At 34.2% G+C, this 8,804-nt stretch overlaps 1 non-coding gene across 1 annotated transcript; it reads left to right on the forward strand.

Moving 5' to 3' along the window:
- The first annotated feature begins 4,630 nt into the window (after positions 1 to 4,630).
- On the forward strand, positions 4,631 to 4,736 carry LOC122095528. The gene has a single exon (XR_006145169.1). It is a non-coding gene; the product is annotated as a U6 spliceosomal RNA (small nuclear RNA).
- Positions 4,737 to 8,804: the final 4,068 nt, after the last annotated feature.

Here is an 8,804-nt window from a genome sequence, read left to right on the forward strand (position 1 = left end):
CTTTTAAAAATATTAATTGTTAAAATTGCTTTCTATTAATCTTATTTTCCTCCCATAATTTTTATTTTAGTTGTATAGGTGTGTGTGTGTGTGTGTGCTTTTTTAAATCTCTTCTGAACTTTTGGTCCTTTTTAAGTATTCTTTTCATTTTTTTCTGTTTCTTTCTTTTTTTGTGTGAGTAAATTGCTGTTCGGTTCATTCCCAGATATATACCTGTCTTTGATTATTAGACCTTATAACCCATTGTGTACACATTTAATCCAGAAAATTATTACTCAATTCACAACCTCTTAGGCTTAAATTCTTTAACAGCAGTATTAACTCTTTATATGTATATAATTTTCAAGTAACTAATTTAAAGAATTTTTATTTTTTAGTTTTCATTTCTCCTTTCAATCCATCCCTTCTTCTCATCTTATCCTTTTCTTCTCTCAATATCATTTGTTTAAACTTACATAATTTTTAAGTGTTTCACTACTTAAATTTAAATTTTGGTTTTTCCATTTTTTCTTGTTCGTTTTTTTGTAATCTCTCTCCGATCATTCTATCCAAACCATTTCCCTCTCTAAGATTAGGACTTGGTTAAATACCACATTTTCGCGATCCATCCATCTACTGAGGGGCATCTGTGTTGATTCCTATCTTAGCTATGTTAAATAATGCTGCAATAAATATAGTTGTGCTGGTAGGGTTAGTACGGTCTTGTTTGTGATCATTTGGGTAAATGCCCAAAAGGTAGATTGCTGGGTCATAGAGAAGTTCTAGGTGGAATCTTTAAGGAACTTCCATACTACTCCAAAGTAGTTGAATAAATTACACTCCCACCAACAATGCAGTAAGGTTCCCTTCTGGCCACATCCCCTGAAGGATCTGTTGTTATTAGAGTTCTTGATTATAGCCATTATAAATGGGGTGAGGTGGTATCTCAATGTTGTTTTGATTTGCTTTTCTATTATGGCTTGGGAGGTTGAGCATTTCTTCATGTGTCTATTGGCCTTCCTTCTTTTCTTTTCAAAGAGGTTTGTCTTGAAGTCTTTAGTCCACTTATTTATTGGGCAGTTGTTTCTTTTAGGATTTGTTGTTGGGGGATTTAATATTTTGAATTCCACATATGTTTGAGATATGAGACCCTTCTCTATTGTATGGCTAGCAAAGATCTTCTCCCATCAATGGGCTTTCTATTGATCTGGCTAGCTATGTCCTTTGCAAAGCCGAAGCTCTGCAATTTCATACAATCCCATTTGTCCAAACTTTCTTTGATTTCTTGTGCTTCTGGGTCTCTATTAAGAAAATTTCAGCCTCTGCACAGGAGACCTTGGGTATGTCCTACTCCAATCTGTAATGTTTTCAGGGTGTCTGCTTTGACTCTGAGGTCTTTGATACAGGATGATATATAAGGATATAGTTTTAGTTTTCTATGAGTGATTAACCAATTTTGCCAGCATTTTTACTGAAGAAGCTCAGTACTGTACAGAGAGGTTACAGTTACATAAGTAAGGTAATGAGTACATATCTTATTGAGCATTGTTGCCACCTCCTTTGTTTTTCCCCTACTATTCCTTACCTTCAACCATCCCCAACAACTCCCTCTAGTAGTATCTTGCAAATCTCATTCTTACAATGGGTCAACCTGTATCTTTTCCTTGCATCTTAAATGAAGAAATGCTGGCTTGTTTCATGCTGATTCTACTTGTGTAGACACACTTAAAAACACTTTCGAAGTCCAAAAGCATATAAATGAAATGCACTCCATCTTTTGTCAGTTGGTATAATTGTGTTCTACACATTTATTGACAGGTTACAAATTATTCTCAAATTTTAATACATTAAAAACTTTCTTTTTTTCTCATTTTTGTTGCCAGGACATTGGCACGACCTCAGTCAGAATTGATCACTTTAGACTTTTCATATGGGTTGGTTAAATTTTGACCTGCACTCCAGTCTTCTGCGGAGTCACTCATCTACTTAGGAATTGATGCTCACTGTTGGAAAAGAGTCCAAGGAAGGATGCCATTTAAAGCCTTATAATTTTATTCTTAACAAGGATATTGTCCTGCTACTTTGGCTGTTGAGAGTGTCTACAAGAGCAAGCATTCCATGGGGAACAGGGAGACACCATATGACCTATATTTATTGAGATTTCCGAGTTACTTGCTATCACTTGTCCTGCATTTTTCAAGTCGAATCTCTCTAAACGTACCAGTTGGAAGAGATAAGAGGAGTGGTAAAAGAACTCTTAGAGACGAATACATCTTCAACACATTTGTTTCCAAGCATTCTGTCTAAGGCATATTCAACAACTAGTGAAACCTGTGTTGGCTACATCTATGTGTCTTTTTCCATTTGTGCATGTGTACATGTGTGTACGTATGTGTGTATTTGTGTGTATAGTAACATTCATGTGTACATATATGGGCCGATATTCATATATATGCATATATAAATAAAAATACATATAGAAATATATGTGCATATATATACATATGCATATATATATCAGGTGTTCAGTGATTTAATCTAGAGTTCCCAGCACATTGTCCTTATCAAAAAGTGTACATGATAAACTGCTCTAAGCATCTGTGTTATATGAGGGGTATCCTTTGTACACACTTCCCCCATTAACTTGTTTTTCATCACTGTGAACAACTTCAGCCTACTTCCCCATAGGATAGCTTTGTTTTTGTTACTTACTGATAATAAAAGAAAAAGGTTGTTTGTAAATGAAAAAGAACTTTTAGGTCCCAGGCTAAAAGTATATTATCAGTCCCAATGATTCGTATGAGATAAAATTTATAATAGTACTAAAAGTGAAAAGGAATTCCTAGATCTGTTGTTTTGCCATTTAGAATGGCAAAGAATAATTTCACGTCACTGTTATAACTCATAAAGAATGCAAGGGTAACTGATGGTCCCTATCATGTTCCCACAAAACCAGTGGATCCTGAAGGATAATAGTAGACCAGCAGAAATTCTAAGTAGCAGAAAGAGCAGAAATGAGAGAGAGTGAAAGAGAGAGAGAAATATCATAATATTAAAGTGTGTAACAGATAAACAAGAGGTGTATGAGGATATTCGTACTGCTATTTTGAGACTCTACATGTACATTTGAAGGTGTCTGATGTATGATAACGCATCAAAATAAAATATATAGTGATTTTGATAATAAATAAAAATGGCTCAGAAGAAATTATAAATGCAAAAACATTTTTCACAGAAGCAAACTCTCAGAAATATTTCTTGACTTTGAAAAGGATAAATTGGCTGCAGTTAGTATAAATTTAGAAGTATGACAATTCGCAAAAATATAAAAATGTGTTCACATATTTCATTATATATCCCAAAGCAGAAAGCAAATATTGTTCAGATGATTTTTTAAATCACAGTTTCTCAGGAGCTGGGAAGGTGGCTCAGTGGTAGAGTGCTTGCCTTCCATGCATGAGGTCCTGGATTTCATTCCTCAGCACGACATAAGCAGAAAAAGATGAAAGTGCTGCTGTGGATCAAGTGATAGCGCTAGCCTTGAGCTGAAGAGCTGAGGGACACTACCCAAGACCCAGAGTTCAAGCACCACAACCAACAAAACCAAAGCAAAAAACAAAACAAAACAAAACACAGCTTCTCAATTTTGTGGCCTCAACACTGTAATACCACTACTTCAGCCTAGGGTTAAGATTTTAGGTGTCGACATTTATCAACACTCCTGATTCAGACTCTACTTGATATAATTTTTAATCAATATTTTGTTTTTAGTTTTGCTCTTTGTACATTCACATGCACCTATGAAAAATGGTGTGGCCATCCCAATAATATTCTCAAAGTACCTCTTAATCACGACTCACAAAAAGTTGTATTATATTACGACAAGGAAAAAATGCTATAAATAAAGAAAACAATAATTATATATTACTGATTACTCAAATAAAAAACAAAACAATTACCAGGGTTTTCAGTATTTGAAAAGTACATAGTAGATTTTACTATTTTCTCATATTCCTGTACATTTAAAACTGGATAAAGCTATGAGTAGCTTTTAAATTTACCCACTAAGATTACTAATTATAGATAATCTCATCATGTGTATGTGGCTTTTATCTTTATTTGTTCATCACTAACATATAATTTAAGGGAGCCCTAAAGATTTATCAGAAACTGTGTACTTAAATTCTTAACTCTTCACTCTGCTTCTTTACACAGTCTTTGCAACTTCTCATTAGCAAAGTTTCTATAAACTCTGAAATGTACATACTTAGTAGTACATGCTACCAGAAATATTATATACTTTATCGAAAAATTTTATGACCTACCAGTCTTAATTTTGCATATATAAGCAAATCCCAAAATGAAACATATTTAAAACATTAAAACTTTTAACAAACCTTAACATTTGCTGCAATGATCATTATGACAGGTGCCTTGTGTAGAATAATTGAATTCCTCCTCCTACACATCTCATGAACAACAAATATCTGGAATTATTTTGTTTTTGGCATGTCAATATTGACTTTATTCTTAAATGTGTGCTTATGTAAGAAATACATGGTTGCAAAATTTCACAATCTTTTGAACTTACTTTTTGTTGAATTGTCTAGTTTAAGACAATCAATTACACTTTATATATAAAAAATGTTCTGTGCTCAATTTGGCTGCACATACACTAAAATTGGAACATACAGAGAAGCTTAGCATGGTCCCTGCACAAGGATGACACGCAAATTAATGAATCATTCCATATTTTTACACCAACAGATGCTGGATGGGATGTGACCAGAAGGGAAGCCTACTGCACTCTTGGTGGGAGTGTAAACTTGTTCATCCATTTTGGAAAGCGGTTTGGAGCTTCCTCAAAAGACTCCATATAGAGCTCCCCTATTACACAGCAATCCCACTTTTGGGCATTCACCCAAATGATCTCAAATAAGTCCATACTAAAACTACCACCACAACAACGTTTATTGTAGCATTATTTGCCATAGCTAAGATACGGAACCAACCCCGATGCCCCTTAGTAGAAGAATGGATCAAGAAAACGTTCTGTGTGTGTGTGTGTGTGTGTGTGTGTGTGTGTGTGTGTCTGTGTGTCTGTGTGTGTCTGTGTGTGTGTGTGTGTGTGTGTGTGAATGTATACTTACACAACCACTTTGGAAAGCAATCTGGTAAGTCCTCAGAAAGCTAATTATTGACCTTCCTTATGGCTCACTCATACCACTTCTAGGCATCTATTCTGAACAACAGGTACCAATATTCAAGGACACATGCACCTCCATGTTTATTGCAGCACTATATACAGGATATGAAAACAACCCATATGTCCCACCAGAGATGAATGGATCCAAAAACTGTGGTAACTATACACAACGGAATATTTTCCAGCCATTAGAAAGACAAAATAATGGCATTGGCAGGGAAATCAATCAAGCTACAGGAAATCATGTTGAGCGAGGTAAGACAAAAGCAAAGAGACAAACAGCACATGGTCTCCATGGTAATTGGATGTTAAATTCAAAATGTAAGGCGATACAACAAAATTAACAACACTTAAGAAACCAAGGACTTCCACTCATCTGGTCGAATCACTACTAAATTTTCCCATTCTGCTGATCATATTTGCACACTGAAGGGAAACCAGGAAGACGACACAGAAGTAGAGGGAATCAGGGAAAAACATACAACAGTGGGATCCATCAGCTGCACTGGACATTGACCAAAATGAACTAAGCAACTCAATGTCACTGAAGGGAAGGAGGGAACAAGTGGGAAAGAGGGAACAGCAGACGCTATGCAAAACAAAAGAAATATACATATTTCAAAACAAAAAACTATACATATGGAAGAAATAACTCTATTGCAAAGCTCATAGAACTCATAAGTATTGTAGACCATGATAGACAATTTGCTCCATCAAAGTTAGAATGTGTTTGTGACTTTAACTAAGCATCACTATCCCACAATTTGGTGAAATATGGGAAATTATGTAATGATTTAATCACAATAAAAACATCTGAAAAAATGATGAAGGTGGAAAACTAAGTTGCTCTAAAAAACAAAAAAGGAAAATGTTCTGTGTGTATATGTGTGTACACACACACATATACTATATATATACATATATATATGTATATATATTAATTCTATGCCTCCATCAGAAAGAATGACATCGCCCAATTTTTAGGAAATGGAAAGACTTGGAAAAAAATTATATTAACTGATGTAAGCCATGTCCAAAGAAACATAGGTCCCATGGTATCCCTTATTTGCAATGACTAGTATATGTCTGGGATAAGCAGAAAAGTTGAAAAGCTATGTGTATAGGACTACATAAGTAGATGTTAAGCTAAATGACCCCCAAGATAGAGACACAAGTGTTTTTTTCTTTCTTGCTGTTGTTTCTCACATATGTACTTATTACTTTGCTCATGTAACTATAACCATTCTGTACAGTATTTTTACAAGAAAAAATGTATAAAAATGTTTTGAGATGGAAGAGTTTATTTTGCCTATTTTACCCAAATAATATCGTTAACAAATAAATTAATGCAAAACATTGATATGAAGATATTTTGAAAAAGTGAGTGTGTGTGCATTCCTGCGTGTTGGCATGCTCAGAGTTTGAAATCAGGGCTTCAAGGTCTCACTATGTCTTTCTCTCTAGATTGGTGAGCTACTATATGAGCTACATCTCCATTCCTGACCCTTTGTTAGTTCATTAAAATTTTTGAAAAATAATCTCATGAATTTATTTTGCCCTGATTGGCTTCCAAATGTTATCCACAGATCTCAGGCCCCTGAGTAGGTATCCCAAGTAGTTAGGATTACAGGTGTGACAAACCAGCACAAGGCTTTCAGAATAATTTTGAAAGTAGAAGAAAATTTACTTCACAGTGGCCTGTTTTATCATTTCCTAGTTTTAAAGCATTTTGGAGTGATTATATGTGATTTTTTTCATTCTTGAATTCTTAAAATACAGTAAGTGATGATTTTTAAAAGATTTAGTACTTTTTAAAAACGATACTGGAACTTTGAATAAAAAATAAAATAAAATATATGAGAGCAGCAATACAGGAGAGGCGACTAGGGGAAATACTGTAGTATCATAGAGTAGAAGAGCTGTGGAAAGGAGTAATTTTACATTAACATAGCAAGTAATAAACTAGCATACAGATTTTCAGCCTCATGTCAGTCATTAAAAAGTTTAAACAAAATGCATAATCAGCAAACCAATAGAGATAAAACAGAAAACTAAACAATTAAGATGAAGAGATGACTTGGACCAAGAATAACAAATGACACAATTAGGAAACAAATAACAAGCTGCTGGGCTGGGAAGGTGACTCAGTGGTAGAGTGCTTGCAGTGCATGCCTGCGGCCCTGGGTGTGATTCCCCAGCACCACATAAGCAAAAAGAAACAAGCCGGAAGTAGTGCTGTGTCTCAAGTTGTACAGCGCTAGCCTTGAGCTGAAATGCTGAGGCAGAGCGCCCAGGCCCAGAGTTCACGCCCCACGATCGGACCCAAAAAATAAAATTAAAAAAAAAAAACAAGCTAATAAGTTTAAAAATGATCACCCTTAATTCTATTGAGTTGTTTAGGTCACAATTTGTTAGAAGTATAATTCAAATCACAGTTTAATAGTATATCATTTTAATAATAGTTACTTATTATTGATTTCTTAATATTGAATATTTAATATATAATTTTAATTTCCGCAGTTATAGAAAAGAAGAAAGTGAAAATAATTTTAATAATATATGTATGAATTGTAAAATTGAGAAGCATTAGAGTTTAAACAAATAACATATCATTATTGCTTCATTTCTGTAATTTAATGTAATAATTCAAAGTGTATTCTACACTTAGCACTAATCTTAACATCAAATAATAAATTATTGCACATGACTCTTGGTATTAGTTGGAAGGGTTCAGCACTGTGGTAAAATTCATACCGCATAGTACACGAGGGTATGAGCCCTCTCATATAGCTTAAATTGTGGAAATTTGATTTCTACATGCATGTTAAATTCTTGTCTAGGTGACATCTATAAAATTATTTACAATTATATATACGAGGACTGTTTCAGATGATTCTTGAAAGTCATATTCATTAATTAAATTTTTATTATTTCATACCAAATAAATATTTACAGAGAGACTGAATTTTTGTGTACATGATGGTGTATGTGTGCCAGATTATATGTATTAAGGCTTATTTTGTATTCCTGACATTGTATCTAGAGTTGGATTTATTTGTCCATTATGGCTTAAGTGTATTATATTGGATATATGAAAGTAAACTGAATGTTTATTCCATTAATCCTTTGTCTAATCCCAATATAAATTATCCATGTGTTTAAAGTAATGAAAATAACAATAGATAAAAGCAAGATAAATCAGTCTGTGGCAGACAAATATTTACACCATTATTTTGAGAGTTGGTCCCCTTTTACACTACAGAATATTCTTGGGAATATGTGCTCCAGGCTGACCACAACTGAAGATTATTATGGTTTGATCTATCATAAGAGAAAGAAGGAAGGGTAACCTTCCTTCCAAATATCTGATCCCAGGAATGTGCTCTGCTATGTGGTGCATACTTGGAAATGAACATTTTTCACAGTCAACCTTGAAAAGCCATCTTGATAGATGACTTCTGTAAGTGGTTATAAAGCATTATTGATGGCTTTGCAAGGATGCCTGATTGCCTCATTTTGAGACAATTAACAGGAATTTAGTCAATTGTTCTTTGTATCTTTAGGCGAAAAACCCATTGACTCTAGGCCAGGGGATCACAGGGGCCCAGAGAAACTACTA

Source organism: Dipodomys spectabilis, unplaced genomic scaffold, assembly GCF_019054845.1.
Source record: "Dipodomys spectabilis isolate Male_0828 unplaced genomic scaffold, ASM1905484v1 ptg000358l, whole genome shotgun sequence".
Lineage (NCBI taxonomy): Eukaryota > Metazoa > Chordata > Mammalia > Rodentia > Heteromyidae > Dipodomys > Dipodomys spectabilis.